At 46.7% G+C, this 17,502-nt stretch overlaps 1 pseudogene; it reads right to left on the bottom strand.

The window, feature by feature from the left end:
* Positions 1 to 6,221: 6,221 nt before the first annotated feature.
* On the bottom strand, positions 6,222 to 17,134 carry LOC135886148 (olfactory receptor 2AP1-like; annotated as a pseudogene).
* Positions 17,135 to 17,502: the final 368 nt, after the last annotated feature.

The raw sequence follows: 17,502 nt of genomic DNA, 5'->3' as shown, positions 1-17,502 counted from the left end.
CCACCCGACCTCTGCTTTTTCCTTTGCACTTCTCTCCCATTTCCCCCACATTCTCTTATTCCCAATTTGTCTGTATTTTTTTTTAGTATTGTTACCCCCACCCTCACATGTGCAACGTTTGTTTGATTTTGTATTCTCTCCTCTTGCGTCTTTGACAAGAGGTAAAGTTTCATAATAGCATAATTCTATTCCCTATCCTAAGAAATCTGTGGTACTGGTTACCACAGACAGGCTGTCACAATGTTTATTGGTTGTTTCCCTCTGAAAATTAATAAAATTGAATCACAAAAATTAAATGACAGGACACCTCACAATTACTGGCAGAAGATAGGGGAGGAATATCCCCATATTGCACAAGGCAGATTATGTCGCACACCCAGACCCAAACAGAAGGTCTGTGGCTGAGCAGGGAATGGAATCTAGGAGTCCTACATCATGGTCCAGGGTCCTATCACAGCATCATCCTTCTGACCTAGAGAGGGCACTGCCTGCCCATTCTCATTGCTTAACCTCCTACGCTGTCTATTGGCCACAAAATACTGACCCCACAAACAGATGGCAAGGATTGATAAACAGGCATTTATTCTGTGCAAGAGCCATTGGACGGTGAAGAAGGCAACTGATGATGGATGCTGTGTTGTATAACAGCTACCCTGATAGAAGGTGAGGGATGGGAAATAGTGGCTATACTGTATAATGGGCACTAGGGGCAGCAGAGGGTGGGGGGTGGGGAAGGGGCGGCAATGCTATATAATGGGCACTGGGGCAGCAGAGGGTGAGGGGTGGGGAAGGGGCGGCTATACTGTATAATGGGCACTAGGGGCAGCAGAGGGTGGGGGTGGGGAAGGGGTGGCTATACTGTATAATGGGCACTAGGGGCAGCAGAGGGTGGGTGGGAAGAGGCAGCTATACTGTATAATGGGCACTAGGGGAAGCAGAGGATGGGGGCAGGGAAGGGGCGGCTATACTGTATAATGGGCAATAGGGAGCAAGCAGTAATTTTGAAAAAAAAACAGAGTGAGAGAGAGTCTCAAAGAGCTTCCAATCTTAGTAGACACAACAAACCCAGCGTGTGGAAAGGGCTATAACGAGGCAGGGAAGGATTTTCGATTTTTATTGGTAAAGTTGGATTTCACCGCAGACAGAAAAAGGACAATAATTTTTCCATCCAGCATAATAAAAATGTGCAGATAGGCAAAGTAAGAAACACGGTGCTTGAGAACTTATTAAAGTTTGATTTAGGGATATATTTTGACATATGATGTTGAGTATTTGTAATCTAACAGTTATAAAGCTTTAACTTTTTGAGTCTCAACAGCTCCTGTCATTAAAGCATTGTCTGATCCCCACTACATAATTTCACCCAACATGGTGAAAATTTACATGAATAAAAAGAATAAAATTGCTTAAAAATAAACATCGAGATTACCAGTGGAAATGATAAAAAAAAGTGAAATGAGTTCAGCCAACCCGAGATATAGCGAACACACAGAGGAAAGAGAATCTCAGTGTCTATATGTCACATAAGAGGCAGGCATTTTTGGTTTTAAGTGTGATTATTGCATTGGTTTGTGGTTTAGTTAGGAAGGATTTTTCTACATGGAAAGACAAAAGTGACAGGGGGAGCTACGCTGCAAGAGGAGATGAGGGACAGAGAGAAGGGAAACAGTTGGAAGCCATGAAAGCAGGAGAAAGTACTTAGGGCATTACTCTCGCATTTGGCCTTAGAATTGGGTGAAAAAAATTGTTTCAATAGTTTATTTGCCAAAAATGCACTTTTGGTTTACCCGAAACTCTTGGACATCAATTTGCCTATAATTTTCAGCCCAAAACATTTGAGGGGAGGCAGAGTTAATTCACAAAGGCGCTGATCGTGAAATGGGTGGAGAAGGTAAGAGAAGTAGCACTCTCTCTTTCAACTTGTAGCCCAGTGGTTATGACACTCATCGGGGATGTTGGAGACCCAGGTTCAAATCTCAAGACCATTAAATATTTACTATTGACACAAAGTGGGACAGCTTTAATGGGAGAGTTTGAGAGACACCAACCCAGAGTGGCCTGTACCTTGCTGGCCAGGACACTCAGCAGAGTGAGAGAAGGTCTTCATTCAGATCCCTGTTCCAGGTTTGAGATTTGCAACTGGGTATCCCATGTTGCAGGTGAGCTCCTAACCACTAGACCAAAGGTTATTAAGTCAAGCAGCACCTCTTTCTCCTCTGTCCATTTAATGTAGGGCACCTAAAGTGCCTTTCAAATCTAGCCTTTCAAAAAGCCTGGAAGCAAAATATGTTGGTTGAATGACATGTTCTTTTTCAACCCAAATGTTGCTTTCTGTGGTTTGCTGAAAATTCCAAAAATGTTCAAATTCAGTTCAACCTGACTCCGTTTTTTCCTTCGTTTTCTGGAACTGTCACTAAACCAAAACACAGTTATTGGCTCACTTCTAGTTGTTCCAGTCCCAGCTCCATCAGAGACTTCCCATTGGACAATGGAGATCTCTGTTCCCCAGCTGTACAAAGGAGGTAACAGCAGCCGGGCCCGTTCCCCATCTCCTAGGGGTGTTGTAAGGATAAATATATTATAGACTCTGGGCCAGCCAGGTATTACAGCAATGGGGGGGAGGGATAGATAAATTTCTTAGGGAGAGGCAGGCTGTCTCCTGAATAAGAGCCTGAACACACGCAGAGAAGGTGAAAGTTCCCTAGTGTCTGACATTGGAATTACACCACTAACTTGGCTGTGAATGGAACCAAACACTCGGTGGAAATGGAGCAGAAATATGAGAAAGGGAATGCGGCTGGGTGGAGATGGGGAGAGACACTATGTGAGAGGCTGTCTGACAATGACTAACGAGCGGCCCTGCCCTCCCTGTTCAGGCTCAGTCAGCGATGGTGGCAGAGTGGGGGAAAGGGATCAGGGTTAGCTGAATCTGACCTGAAGTCAGGCCATTGTTTGGCAGCGAAGGGGGTGGGAGGGAAGAACAGATCGAATGGCATTTTAGCAAACAAGATGGAGCCTCTTTCACGCCGAATCTCCGTGTCTCCGTCCTCACAGTGGGAAGGACATTTATCTAGGGGTAGCCTTCCTGAAACTCCATTTCAAAGGGTGACTGGCCTATAAAATGGAGGGTCTAAAACACACCAGGGATTCTTTCACTATTTAGCTCTATCACTCTCGCTGGTTCTGTCACCTGAGAAGACAAAGGCCTTTGGACTTTGGAGGGGTTCTGAGCAGAGAATTTTGTTCGCTCTGTTACTGGAAACATTTGGTTAGACTGTCACCTTGAACCAAATCTAGTTTGTTAAATTACTATACAATGTTTTATATTCATTTCTCTTATAAACATTATTGACTTTAATGCCTTCTACTTCTCTCTTAAAACCTACCTCTTTGTAGTTAAATAAACGAATCCAGTGTTGTGTTTAAGCAGAAAACAGTTTGGTAACTCCAAGGAAGTTATAAAACTGCTGTACATTGACCCCTTATAGACCCAATGGACCTATAATACCTGAATTGTCCTGGAGAGAGCTGGTCAGAGCAGAACACAAGTTTTGGAGGAAGATCCAGGGCTGGGAGTGTGATGAGGTCACCCTGCAAGTGCTAACCAGGGCTGGCGGAGGCCAGAGTGTGGCTGGTGTTTGCAGACAGGCTTCTGGGGCAGAGCTGCTGGACCAGGGCCGTGGCTATTCATAGACACTCGGGGTGTGACCTGAATGCTGGTGGATGGTTGTGAGCAGGGCCGGCTCTAGGGACCAGCAAACCAAGCACGTGCTTGGGGCAGCACATTTTCAAGGGCAGCATTCTGGCCATTTTTTTTTCTTCCGGTGGCAAAAGCCTAGAGCCGGCCCTGGCAGCAGCAGCGCGTCGTGCGTGGGGGGCGCCCTGTAGCCGCTGCGATTTGCGCCGCGGGGGAGCAGCACCCAACCTTGTGGCTGGGCCGGGCAGGCTTCGAGCGGGGGACACTCAGGCTGGGGGACACCCCACGGGGCACACGGAGCCGCCTGCAGGTGCCGCAGGGCAGCCGCCCCCCAGCGCTGCAGCCGGGGCTGGGCGAAGCGGCCCAAGCCGCCCAGGGACTGTGGCAGGGTGGCCAGAAGCAGCAGCAGCAGTGGGGCCATAGAGGGTGGGGCGCTGCCGTGCGGGGTCTGCATCCTGCTCACCGCGGCTCCGCTGCCTCGGGGGCTACCCTGCCCTGGCTCCTCAGCCACCTGCCGGGGCGGTCCCCTGGCTCTGCCCTTCTGGGTCCCGGCCGGTCCTGGAGGCGGGAGCCCTGGATGGAGGGACCCTGGGCTGAGGCGCGGCCCGGGAGCCCCACTGCTTACCCCGACCCTGCCAGCGCCGGACCGGCTGGAGGTGAGGGGGGAGCAGGCAGAGTCATCACTGGTGGGGGGAGCCCAGGGCTGGGGCGGGAGGGGGTGTGGGTGGGGGGGGGGGAGAGAGCCCAGGGCTGGGGCAGCAGGGGGTGTGGGGGGGGGGAAGAGAGAGCCCAGGGCTGGGGTAGCAGGGGGTGCGGGTGGGAGGGGGGAAGAGAGAATCCAGGGCTGGGGTGGGGGGCAGCCAAAAAATTTTTTGCTTCGGGCGGCCAAAAACCTAGAGCCGGCCCTGGCAATACAGGTGGTTGGTGTGCAAGGGGGTATGGTGGGGATGGTGAGAGGCACTATTTTGGGGGTGGCGGGTGTCCCAGGCTGACGTCCTGACATGCTGCACCAGGATTTGGTATTTTTATTACTCACACATTTATTTTCATCAAAATGGGTTTGTACTGGGAATACAAAAATGGTGAAAATTATGTCTCCCTCCACCCCCAGTTAGAAACTCCATGATGTGACCATGGTTATGGCCACCGCCCTCTGTGGCCCTTCCACTTAGATGGAAAACACTGACCTCCAGTCTGTCCTTGGGGGCACAAGAAATGGTTTACAGCAACAAACCTTCTGATACTATCACCCACACTGTTTTATTTGCATTAGTCTGTAGGAATTTGATTACCAGATGTTACTGTTGAACACAGAGTAACAATGAACAGGGACAGCTCTAGGTTTTTTGCCGCCCCAAGCAAAAAAAAATTTGGCTGCCCCCCACCCCAGCCCTGTGCTCTCTCTTCCCCCCCCCACCCGCACCCCCTGCCGCCCCAGCCCTGGGCTTCCCCCCACCAGTGATGACTCTGCCCGCTCCCCCCTCACCTCCAGTCAGTCCGGTGTTGGCAGGGTCGGGGTAAGCAGCGGGGCTCCCAGGCCGTGCTTCAGCCCAGGGTTCCTCCATCCAGGGCTCCCGCCTCCAGGACCGGCCGGGACCCGGGAGGGTAGAGCCGGGGGACTGCCCCGGCAGGTGGCTGAGGAGCCAGGGCAGGGTAGCCCCAGAGGCAGCGGAGCCCTGGAGAGCGGGACGCAGGCCCCGCACGGCAGCGCCCCACCCTCTCTGACCCCGCTGCTGCTGCTGCTTCTGACCGCCCTGCCACAGTCCCTGGGCGGCTTGGGCCGCTTCGCCCAGCCCCGGCTGCAGCGCTGGGGGGCGGCTGCCCTGCGGCACCTGCAGGCGGCTCCATGTGCCCCATGGGGTGTCCCCCAGCCTGAGTGTCCCCCGCTTGAAGCCTGCCTGTCCCAGCCACAAGGTGTGGGTGCTGCTCCCCCGCGGCACGAACCGCAGCGGCTACAGGGCGCCCCCCACACACAACGCGCTGCTGCTGCCAGGGCTGGCTCTAGGCTTTTGCCACCAGAAGCAAAAAAAAAAAAAAAATGGCCAGAATGCTGCCCTTGAAAATGTGCTGCCCCAAGCACGTGCTTGGTTTGCTGGTCCCTAGAGCCGGCCATGACAATGAACAACAAGGAATATACACATGGATTTGCATTTTTATTTAGTGGAGTTTGTGCCTTACAGGACAAGACAGCTCTGTGCATTATCAGCTGCCATCAATGCTCCTCACATAAGGTGAAAGTTAAGTCAACACCACGCAGAAAAAAAAAAGCATCTTGTATGTGTCAGTGCTGCACTGCTGTACATGAGAGGGGGATAGAATTCTCCACAACCTCACATTCCTCTTTGTTACATGGACACAGCAGGGGACCATAAACACCCTGCCTCAGTAACTCCATGCAGATCGTCTCCATTGCTTTTCCCCATCAGCCCTGATATATTCAATGTGAGTTTTCAACTTGATATCAGTGGGGGCTCTTTGCCTAAATCTCCCGGGCAGCTTTGAAAACCATGGCCTCAGTAACGATCTAGGAGTCTCTGCATGTTTTTTTGAAAGCCACATATTGACTGAGTGCTTTGCTCAAGGCTTCCCTTACCTCTCTATTTCTCAGGCTGTAGATGAGGGGGTTCACCAGGGGAGTCAGGACCGTGTAGCAAAGAGAGAGCATTTTCTTTAGTACTCTCAGTGTATTGAGTGTTGGTAACATGGAGACACTCATTAGGGTTCCATAGAAAATTGTTACCTCAATGAGGTGGGAGGAGCAGGTGGAAAAGGCTTTGTGCCTCCCAGTGGTGGAAGGGATTCTCAGGATGGTGGTGATGATGCACACGTAGGATGTCAGGGTTAACAGGAACGGAGGCAGGGTGAATACACAGGCTAGGATGAAATTCAACAACATGATCAGGAGCGTGTCCCCACAGGAAAGTTTAATCAGTGGGATGGGATCACAATACAAATGGTCAATTTCATTCGGGCCACAGAATATGAACTGTGACATGAGTAATATAACGATGGTAATAGCCAAACAACCATTGAACCATGACCCACCAGCCAACTGGAGGCAAAACCTGGCATTCATCAGAGCTCAATAGTGCAGGGGTTTACATATCGCTAAATACCGATCATAAGACATCACTGCTAGCAGATAGTATTCCGTACCTACCAGACCACAAAAGAAGTACAGTTGTGTGATGCAGCCACTGACTAAGATAGTTTTGTCCCCAGTCAGGAGACTGGCCAGTATCCTGGGCAGGATGGTGGAGGTGTAGCAGATCTCCAAGCAGGACAGGTTCCCCAGGAAGAAGTACATGGGGGTGTGAAGGTGCTGATCAGCCACAACTAGCACAATCATGAGGGTGTTTCCGGCCACAGTTGCGATGTAAATCACTGGAAACAGCAGGAAGAGAAGAATTTGCAGCTCAGGGAGATCCCCGAATCCCAGGAGGATGAATTCTGTGATGGCCGTTTGGTTTCCCCAGTCTCTGTCTGGGGAAACCAAACGGGTTTAGTTTAGGGTTGAGTTTAGGAACCATGGGTTGAGTTTAGGAACCAGAAAACAAGCTGTGTCAGTGAATTGGAAGAACATAGAGCTGAAAGTTAATCAAGTGTCAGGAATTCATTCCATGAACTTTCAAAAACTCCTCCCCCGCTGAAATATTAAGGCTAAATATAGATTTTAGAGCAAAGTGCCAGGAGTCTCAGTCTGAGAACAGATCTTTGGTATCCCTACAGATTCACTCTCTGCCATACCTGAATAATAACTATGATAAAAACAGCCCATTTCTCTGGTACCCCAATTAGTGATGTGACTGATCAGACCCCTTCTTGATCTGCTGTCATATCCTGTCTACTGACATACTGGGGTTTAACAATGATACTTCAAAGCAGCATTGCACTGGTGGCCATGGCCAGAATCATGTCATGTCTTAGGAGGTGTCAAAATCAATAAATATACCAACTCAAATCTTGGACTGATATTTTCAATAACATCTAGTGTCCTTAGGCACCCATCTTCTGTTAGAATTTACAGGAGTTAATCTAATAATCGATCTTGGTAAAATCAGAATTTTAGTGTCCTACAGGAAAAGGAATAATTATTTTCACTTCCACAAGAGATAAGTTTATGTCATAAATTATTAAATGGAGTCAGTTCTTCCTTACTTCATGTAATGATGATGATGGTGACATGATGAGGCACTGGCAATGCCTTTTCTGTTTCAGATTCACATTCCCTGTGTTAACTGTGAAGCAATAATAGCATACAGCTCTCTTCAGGGTGGATTTTAGGAAAGGGCAAAACCAGACGGATGTGCAACCCTAACTGGGGTGTGACTCTCGCACTGCGTAATGATTGAAGGCTGATAATATGGGAACAAGAAGGGAACTGGGGAACAAAGATGCTGCCCCTGAAGTCAGAGTGCATCTGGCATGTTCTGAATGTGATCAGGGGACTCACACTGTCCCAGATCCCAATCAATCGCCCATAGCTCCATTGGAGTCGATGGGCCAGATCCCTAGCTGAGGACCTTTCACAAGACATGCATCTCAATTTCCCCATTGTTAAATGGCGCTGTTAACACCAACTGGCTCTGCTGTGAGAAGCTGCAGCCAAAAGTGCTAAAACTCAAAAATTGCATGCAGTTTTATTGTCGCCAATTCGGTCCTAGGATATTAGAGATGCAAGGTGGGTGAAGTAATAGAGCTGAAGGAGAGCTCTGTTTTGTTCTAAAGCTTGTCTCTCTCACCACCAGAAGTTGGTCCAAGAAAAGACATCACCTCACCCCTCTTGTCTTGCTAATATTCACAAAGCACACGCATGCCCTGTCTGGAAGGTGCTATAGAAATGCCATCAGGAAGATGCAGCTCACCGGTAACCACAGGAGAAGCTTGAAGAGATGAGCTCTGATATCTCAGGGTTCAGCTGCCAGGACTCAGGCTGGATCTTCTCAGTAATTAGACCTCCACCTACCTGAATGGATGAACTGCTGCCATGACCTGTCTTAGAACACGCTCTCCCCCCTCCGTTTACAAAGTGCAGACGTCTCCTTATACTTGTATTCTTCTCTGTGGAAGGCTGCATCTCCCGTGAGTCCACCTCCGAAGGGTCTGAGCCTGGGGAGTTAGCGCTGTGTTTTCTGTGCAGACGGTAAAAACAACTGTCCTGATGCAACCAACCTCCCACAGCCAGAGGAATTGCCTTTCTGCTCCTTGCTCTATGAGGTCATTGCTGTTCATGGCAGAAATATAACACAGTGCCCATGGAGTGTATGGCCCTGCAGAGACTGTCTCTGCTCAGTAACCTTCACTCATTTAAATTGTCCCGTTGCTCTCAATAGAACAAGTGCATGAATAATAATGGTTGAAATCAGTCAGGTATGCCAGATTGGGGGTCGAAGCTGTGCAGTTTAACAAACAGAGAAGATTGGATGTAAAGTAAATTTAATCTGTACTTTGCAAATGAGAGATTTGCATGACAGGAAATCTTTCTCTGTCGCGCTCTTTCCCTCTTTCACACATAGACACACACACACAAACCTAATGGAAATATTTCTCCCACGGAACTTGTATGTGATTAGTGCCTGCTAATGTTTATTTATTTATTTCCCAATATTCTCTCCCTTTTACTGAGCAGCACAGAAATCAGGGCCTTGCCGATTGGTTTGCCGTGGGAGGAGAATCTAGTGATCTGGAGTCTGATAATTCCTTAGTGTAACTTGTTTATTGACACTATGTGCACCAGTCCTGGAGCAGAAATGGTCACAAATACCATTCAGGGAATCCCATCTTTAAGGAATCTCATCCCCATGCTTCAGGAGCAGGGCTAGCCTGCAGGACCTTTCCCCACACAATGAGTTCAGCCAAGAACCCTAAGGGTGAATGCTGGGTCATCCCCAGTGAGTGGGAGCTGGACAAGGGCAAGGTATGATCCCCCTCTGGATTGCACAGCACCTGCCTGAGGAGTGTAGCTTGAAGCTCAGCTCTAATGCTGTTGCCTGAACTAAATGTTTACATACAGAAGTACCTCAGAGTTACGAACACCAGAGTTATGGACTGACCAGTCAACTGCACACCTCATTTGGAATCGGAAGTACGCAATCAGGCAGCAGGAGATACAATAAATAAATAATGCAGTACTACAGTACAGTACTGTGTTAAACAAAAACTAATTAAAAATAAAGGGAAAGTTGAAAAACAGATTTGACAAGGTAAGGCAACCTGTTTCTGTGCTTGTTTCATTTAAATTAAGATGGTTAAAAGCAGCATTTTTCTTCTGCATAATAAAGTTTCAAAGCTGTATTAAGTCAATATTCAGTTGTAAACATTTGAAAGAACAACAATAATATTTTGTTCAGCATTATGAACAACCTCCATTCCTGAGGTGTTCTAACTCTGAGGCTCTACTGTATTTCTGATGGGATGCCATCTGGTGGACAGTTTGCTAATCACTATTCCAATCACCTTTGTAGTTCCCATATAGTTCCTGGTGTGTGCTGAATGGGTTGCTTGTCCATTTCTCTCTGTTGGATTCTCATTTTGGAGACATTCCTGCCTCTCCCAAAGGAACAGAAAATAAATAATTTGAAATGGGAAATAAAATTTCTGGGATTCTCAGTCCTGTGGCAAGTGCCCCCAAATGGAAATATTTTGTTTCAGAAATGCTGCCACTGTAGAGGGACAAAATAACAAAAACCAGGTGCCTAAGCCACTGCCAGCTATTGGGATAGTCTATCAATTACTTTGCTTATTGCTAGGAATAGTTATTTAGTAGATCTTTGCAGTAACTTAGGTTAGTTAAGACAAATCCAGAAGGGAGGAGGGGTGAACCTGACCCTCTGTGCTCTGAACCTAACCTTCTGGGCCATTTTCTTGGAGTGTGGGGGTTCAACTCTGTGAAAAACAGGCAGTCTGGAAATATGTACACCTGCCAGACTAATGACCCAAAACCCACAAAACCCGCATCCTGTTTTGGCATGCCTTCTCACCTTTACTTTTGCTCCATTTGACCAGCTATGCAATACTCTTGATTGACATGTTTTTGTAATTTGTGGGGTACAAAAGGGGAATTAGGAGTCTGGTTCAAGCAGATCGCTTTGTAGACACATCAAGAAGTTCTCCAGACAGACAGGTGGCCACTGGAACTCTATTGCTGAAATTACTCAAACATAAGAACATAAGAATGGCCATACTGGGTCAGACCAAAGGTCCATCTAGCTCAGTATCCTGTCATCTGACAGTGACCAATGCCAGGTGCCCCAGAAGTAAAGAACAGAACAGGTAATCACCAAGTGATCCATTTCCTGTCACTCATTCCCAGCTTTTGGCAAACTGAGGCTAGGGACACCATCCCTGCTCATCCTGGCTAACAGCCATTGGTGTACCTATCCTCCATGCATTTATCTAGTTCTTTTTTGAAACCTGTTATAGTCTTGGCCTTCACAACATACTCAGGCAATGGGTACTTCCTTTTGTTTGTTTTAAATTAATTTCATTGGGTGACCCCTAGTTCTTGTGTTATGAGAAGGAGTTAATAACACTTCCTTATTTACTTTCTACACATCAGTCATGATTTTTATAGACCTAAATCATATCCCCGCTTTACTCATCTCTTTTCCAAGCTGAAGAGTCACATATTTGTTAATCTCGCCTCATACTGAAGCTGTTCCATACTCCTAATCATTTTTCTTGCCCTTTTCTGTACCTTTTCCAATTCCAATATGTCTTTTTTTTTTTTTTTTGGAAGGGGCAACCGCATCTGCATATAGTATTCAAGATGTGGGCATACCATGGATTTATATAGAGGCAATATGATATTTTCTAATTATCTATCCCTTTGTTAATGATGCCCAACATTCTGTTTGCTTTTTTGACTGCCACTGCATATTGAGTGGATGTTTTGAGAGAACTATCCACAATGACTCCAAGATCTCTTTCTTGAGTGGTAACAGCTAATTTAGACCACATCATTTCATATGTATAGTTGGGATTATGTTTTCCAATGTGTATTACTTTGCATTTATCGACACTGAATTTCATCTGCCATTTTGTTGACCACTCATCTAGTTTTTAGAGATCCCTTTGTAGCTTCTCACAGTCTGCCTGGGACTTAACCTGCCTGAGTAGTTCTAAATCATCTGCAAATTTTGCCATCTCACAGTTCATTTATGGATATGTTGAATAGGACTGTTTCCAGTACAGACCCCTGTGGGACACCACTATTTACATCTCTCCATTCTGAAAACTGACCATTTATTCCTACCCTTTGTTTCCTATCTTTTAACCAGTTAACAATCCATGAGAGGACCTTCCCTCTTATCCCATGACAGCTAACTTTGTTTAAGAGCCTTGTGGTGAGGGACCTTGTCAAAGGTTTTCTGAAACTCTAAGTACACTATATCCACTGGATCCCCCTTGTCCACATGCTTGTTGACCCCCTCAGAGAATTCTAGTAGATTGGTGAGGCATGATTTTCCTTTACAAAAACAATGTTGACTCTTCCCCAACAAATTATGTTCATCTATGTATCTGACAATTTTGTTCTCTACTATAGTTTCAACCAGTTTGCCTGGTACTGAAGTCAGGCTTACCAGCCTGTAATTGCCGGGATCACCTCTGGAGCCCTTTTTTAAAATTGGCGTCACATTAGCTATCCTCCAATCAGTTAGTACAGAAGCTGATTAGAATGAGAGGTTACAGAGTACAGTTAGTAGTTCTGCAATTTCACATTTGAGTTCCTTCAGAACTCTTAGGTGAATACCATCTGGTCCTGGTGACTTATTACTGTTTAATTTATCAATTTGTTCCAAAACCTCCTCTAATGACACCTCAATCTGGGACAGTTCCTCAGATTTGGCGCCTAAAAAGAATGGCTCAGGTTTTTTTTCATAGATTCTAGGACTGGGAGGGACCTCGAGAGGTCATCGAGTCCAGTCCCCTGCCCTCATGGCAGGACCAAATACTGTCTAGACCAATTATCTAACCTACTCTTAAATATCTCCAGAGATGGAGGTTCCACAAACACCCTAGGCAATTTATTCCAGTGTTTAACCACCCTGACAGTTAGGAGCTTTTTCCTAATGTCCAACCTAAACCTCCCTTGCTGCAGTTTAAGCCCATTGCTTCTCGTTCTATCCTTAGAGGCTAAGGTGAACAAGTTTTCTCCCTCCTCCTTATGACACCCTTTTAGATACCTGAAAACTGCTATCATGTCCCCTCTCACTCTTCTCTTTTCCAAACTAAACAAACCCAATTCTTTCAGCGTTCCTTCATAGGTCATGTTCTCAAGACCTTTAATCATTCTTGTTGCTCTTCTCTGGACCCTCTCTAATTTCTCCACATCTTTCTTGAAATGCGGTGCCCAGAACTGGACACAATACTCCAGTTGAGGCCTAACCAGCGCAGAGTAGAGCCGAAGAATGGCTTCTCATGTCTTGCTCACAACACACCTGTTAATGCATCCCTGAATCATGTTTGCTTTTTTTGCAACAGCATCACACTGTTGACTCATATTTAGCTTGTGGTCCACTATAACCCCTAGATCCCTTTCTGCCATATTCCTTCCTAGACAGTCTCTTCCCATTCTGTATGTGTGAAACTGATTGTTCCTTCCTAAGTGGAGCACTTTGCATTTGTCTTTGTTAAACTTCATCCTATTTACCTCAGACCATTTCTCCAATTTGTCCAAATCATTTTGAATTATGACCGTATCCTCCAAAGCAGTTGCAATCCCTCCCAGTTTGGTATCATCTGCAAACTTAATAAGCGTACTTTCTAGCCAATATCTAAGTCGTTGGTGAAGATATTGAACAGAGCCGGTCCCAAAACAGACTCCTGCGGAACCCCACTTGTTATGCCTTTCCAGCAGGATTGGGAACCATTAATGACTACTCTCTGAGTACGGTTATCCAGCCAGTTATTGTATTTGCCTAGTTTATTGATAAGAATATCATGTGAGACCGTATCAAATGCCTTACTAAAGTCTATGTATACCACATCCACCGCTTCTCCCTTACTCACCAGACTCGTTATCCTATCAAAGATTTGGGGATCTCCCTCAAATCCTCAGCCATGACGACCGATGCAAAGAATTCATTTAGTTTCTTCTGTCAAAGTCAGACTCAGGACTCACAATTTGTCAGACCACTGTTTATTAGCAAAAGCGCTCTGCTAATACACCCAGAAAATGTGAGTGCCATACGAGGCTCAAACCACCTTATTTATACAGATAAAAGGGCATGAGATTAACAAGATTACAAAGGGAGCAGAACTAATAAATTTACCTGGGGCTAGACACATATTTCTTGTCCTTATTTACTCTCACCAATCTCCTGTTAACGTCCCATCATCAGCTTAAGTGGACCCATTCTTCAATACCTTATTGTTCCCCTTCCTGACAACTTTATCTCAACATTCCTCATTCCTGCTTAAAGAAACATACAGCATTTCTTTAATTCATTCTACTTCTACAATATAATTCATTCTACTTTCACAATCCCTCCTTTTGGTCAAACTACGCAATGACCAACAATTATTGGGTTCCACATATCAACAGTTCTTTGTCTCTTTGTTCATCAGCGATATTTAGAATCATCATATTAGCACGCTGGTTTGGGGCAGCTATCTGCGTGGCATGTCTTACACAATTTTGGATACAACAGGAGATTAACTGAAAACATACAAAAATCATTAGGATTCCAAACAGGATAGTCAAGGATCCCTGAAATAACCAGCCTCCTATGCCAGAGAAATTGAACAGGTTACTTAGCCACTTCCATAAAGAACTCGGCTCTTCATGGGGAAGATATGCGATCTGTTCTAAGTGGCTAGTGTGATCTATTACCTCATTGGTGTTGTCAGGTATATACACACAACATTCTTTTCCAATGAGAGCACAGGTCCCTCCTTTGGCCACCAGCACTATGTCCAATGCCTGACGGTTTTGGAGGGCCATCTGTCGGATCGCCCCTGTTTCTTTAGCCAGGGCTCTTAAACTTTCTCTGGTTTCATTTGCCATTATTTCAACTACTGCTTGTAACCTCAGGAGCCTTTTTGCATGGTGTATTACTCCCCCCACATGGGATAAAGGAACTGCCAATAGCCTCTTCCCAGGTTAAGGGGCTTATGTTATTTACATACCATTGGGCATCTGATAAATCCCTTCTTTTCCGCCTGACATTGCGGAGGCGTTCTTGTGGAAAGGACTCTAGCACTCGGAATTGTGGGAAGAGCCGGGCGGGATAACAGATACCTGACCAGTTAGCTGGTAATGCGGTATAAGCTTTGGTCTCACAAACCCAATGATGCCCTATCAAGGCCAGAAAGGGTTGGTTGCACCCATTTGCCATGTAGGTGCCTGCAAAGGAGGAATAATATCCCCCAAAGGGCACATGGTAATTCTCCTTACGAGGAGTGGTGTTATTTGCATGGCATTGAAAGACTGTATTGTTCTCACTAAGGTTACTGTAGGGGGAACATGAGATTGATTTCTCTGTTTGATCCCAGGTTGAGAAAAAATCATATCCCCATACCCGGCCTGCCACTTTTTACTTTTGTTCGAATAATCCCATACACCATTGGCCACAATATGCTGAAGGCAACTGCTCCTTTCCAGATCCAGCCCTGTCCCATTACACACCCAACACCAATGAACTTTTCCCTCCACCACACTTATCCATTTAGATACATTTATTCCCACCGCTTCCCAAGTGTCATTGCTGTTCCATGTTTTGTTAAATGGACGAGGTCCTCCAGTGAGGTCTGGGGAATTGAGTGGGATTGCCAGGACAGGAACACCAGCTTGAGAGTGGGCTGGGATGTGGCTGCAGACCCAGCAATTAGAGATATTAAGGGTCTGAGCTATCCACACTTGCTGCTGGATAAAAGAATTGTCATCGTGAACTCCCCAGACCTTAAGACACCAGCAGCTGAGGCACAGGCACCACCAGAGGCGCATGTTGGAGGCAAGGCCCTTCTGGTTCTGACAACCTCAACTGAGGGAACCGCAGTCATGGTTTTACCTCCACCAGGCAGCAGGCACCAGGCTTGCTACTGCTTTTTCTTGGGCCTTGCTTTAGGTCGTCGTCTGCTTCTGGCTACCCTTACGAGAGCGTAGATTGTAAGGTATTGCAGGCTGTTCCTCTACGTCTTCTTCTGGAGTCAAAATTGACTCTGCATGGTCCTGAGGTGATGACTGGTTCGCTGGGGGTGGTGCCTTTTTACACTGTGAAGCATGTATCCACGCTGCGATGCCAGATAGTTTAACAGCCGTCTGGGTAGTAAGCATTACCTGATGAGGACCCTTCCTCTTGGGCTCCAAGGCGTGTTTTCGATGGTGGTGTCGTACATAGACCCAATCACCTGACTCGAGGTCATGGCAAGCGTCAGAGATGGGTTCCGTTGGCCAGGCGGCTTGAACCTGTGAATGGAAGTGACTTACAGCTTGCATTATCCCTTGCAATATTGGAGGAGCGTACTGTGATCAAGTTCAAGTCTGGAAATGGTAGCCATAGCTCGCATAGGGTGTCCCATAACAATTTCAAAGGGACTCAATTTATGCCTTTGGGATGGAGTGGATCGCATTTCCATAAGGACCAGCGGTAAAGCCGCTGACCAGCTTAACCCTGTAGAGTCACAAATTTTAGCAAGCTTATTCTTAAGTACACCATTTCATCTTTCAACTGCACCTGCGCTCTGTGGGTGGTAGGGACAGTGTAACAGGTGTGTGATATGTAATACACGATCGAGGTGCTGAACAAGTTGTCCAGTAAAATGTGTACCTCGGTCACTGGACAGAGTGGCAGGAATTCCCTTGGCAGGCATAATATGATTTAACAAACATATGGCAACAGACAGTGAGTCAGCCTTGCGACAAGGAAAGGCTTCAATCCAACCAGAAAATAAACATACCTTAACCAAAATAAATTCATATTGTTGACACTTAGGCATTTGTACAAAATCAAGTTGCCAATGCAAGAATGGTGCTTGGGACAGGCCCCGGAACCCCGGAGCCACTTTTACAGGTTTACCAATATTGTGGCTTTGGCAAGTGGTACAGGTGGCACAGTGGCGGGCTGCAAAAGAGCTGAAATGGTTGGCTCACTATCCTGCCTTAGTTACAGCAGAGACCATCCCCTCCTTTCCGACATGCGAAACACCGTGTAGCAGGGCGACCAGAGACGGGTAGAGTGAATAGGGGGCCACAAAGGCACCAGTAGGTGAACACCAAAGGGAATCAGGATGTAGAGAGCAACCTTGGGCAACCCAGGAGTCTTTTTCGGCTTCTGGGCCAGAGTCTTGGAGCAGGGTGAGGTCAGTGAGGGACGGCGGTGGTATAGAAACAGAAAGGGAACCTAGAAACGCATCTGGGGAAGGTTCTATGGCAGCAGGATGTTTAGCAGAGGCATCAGCAAATACGTTACCCTTAGCAACATCAGTATCCGCCATCGAGTGGCCAGGGCACTTAACAATAGCTAGGGCAGACGGAAGCAAAACTGCATAGAGGAGAGCAGTGATGTAGGGGCCATTTTTGATAGGGGTACTGGTGGGTGCCAAAGTCATGTACAACCCCAAAAGCATAGCGGGAGTCAGTGTAAATGGTGGCGGAGCATTCCTCCACCAAAAAGCAAGCACGGGTGAGGGCAACTAATTCAGCGACTTGCGCTGAGGTCACAGAAGGTAAAGACGCAGCTTCTAGGGTTTCAGAGAGTGACACCACAGTGTATCCTGCAAGGAGATGACCTTGGTTGTCTCAAAAACAGGAACCATCAGTGAACAAAACAAGGTCAGAATTAGGGAGAGGGACATCAGAAAGG

The sequence above is a fragment of the Emys orbicularis genome, chromosome 12 (genome assembly GCF_028017835.1).
Source record: "Emys orbicularis isolate rEmyOrb1 chromosome 12, rEmyOrb1.hap1, whole genome shotgun sequence".
In the NCBI taxonomy this organism is placed as follows: Eukaryota; Metazoa; Chordata; order Testudines; family Emydidae; genus Emys; species Emys orbicularis.
Note: the sequence above shows the minus strand (reverse complement) of the source record. Positions and strands in the feature narration are given on the sequence as shown.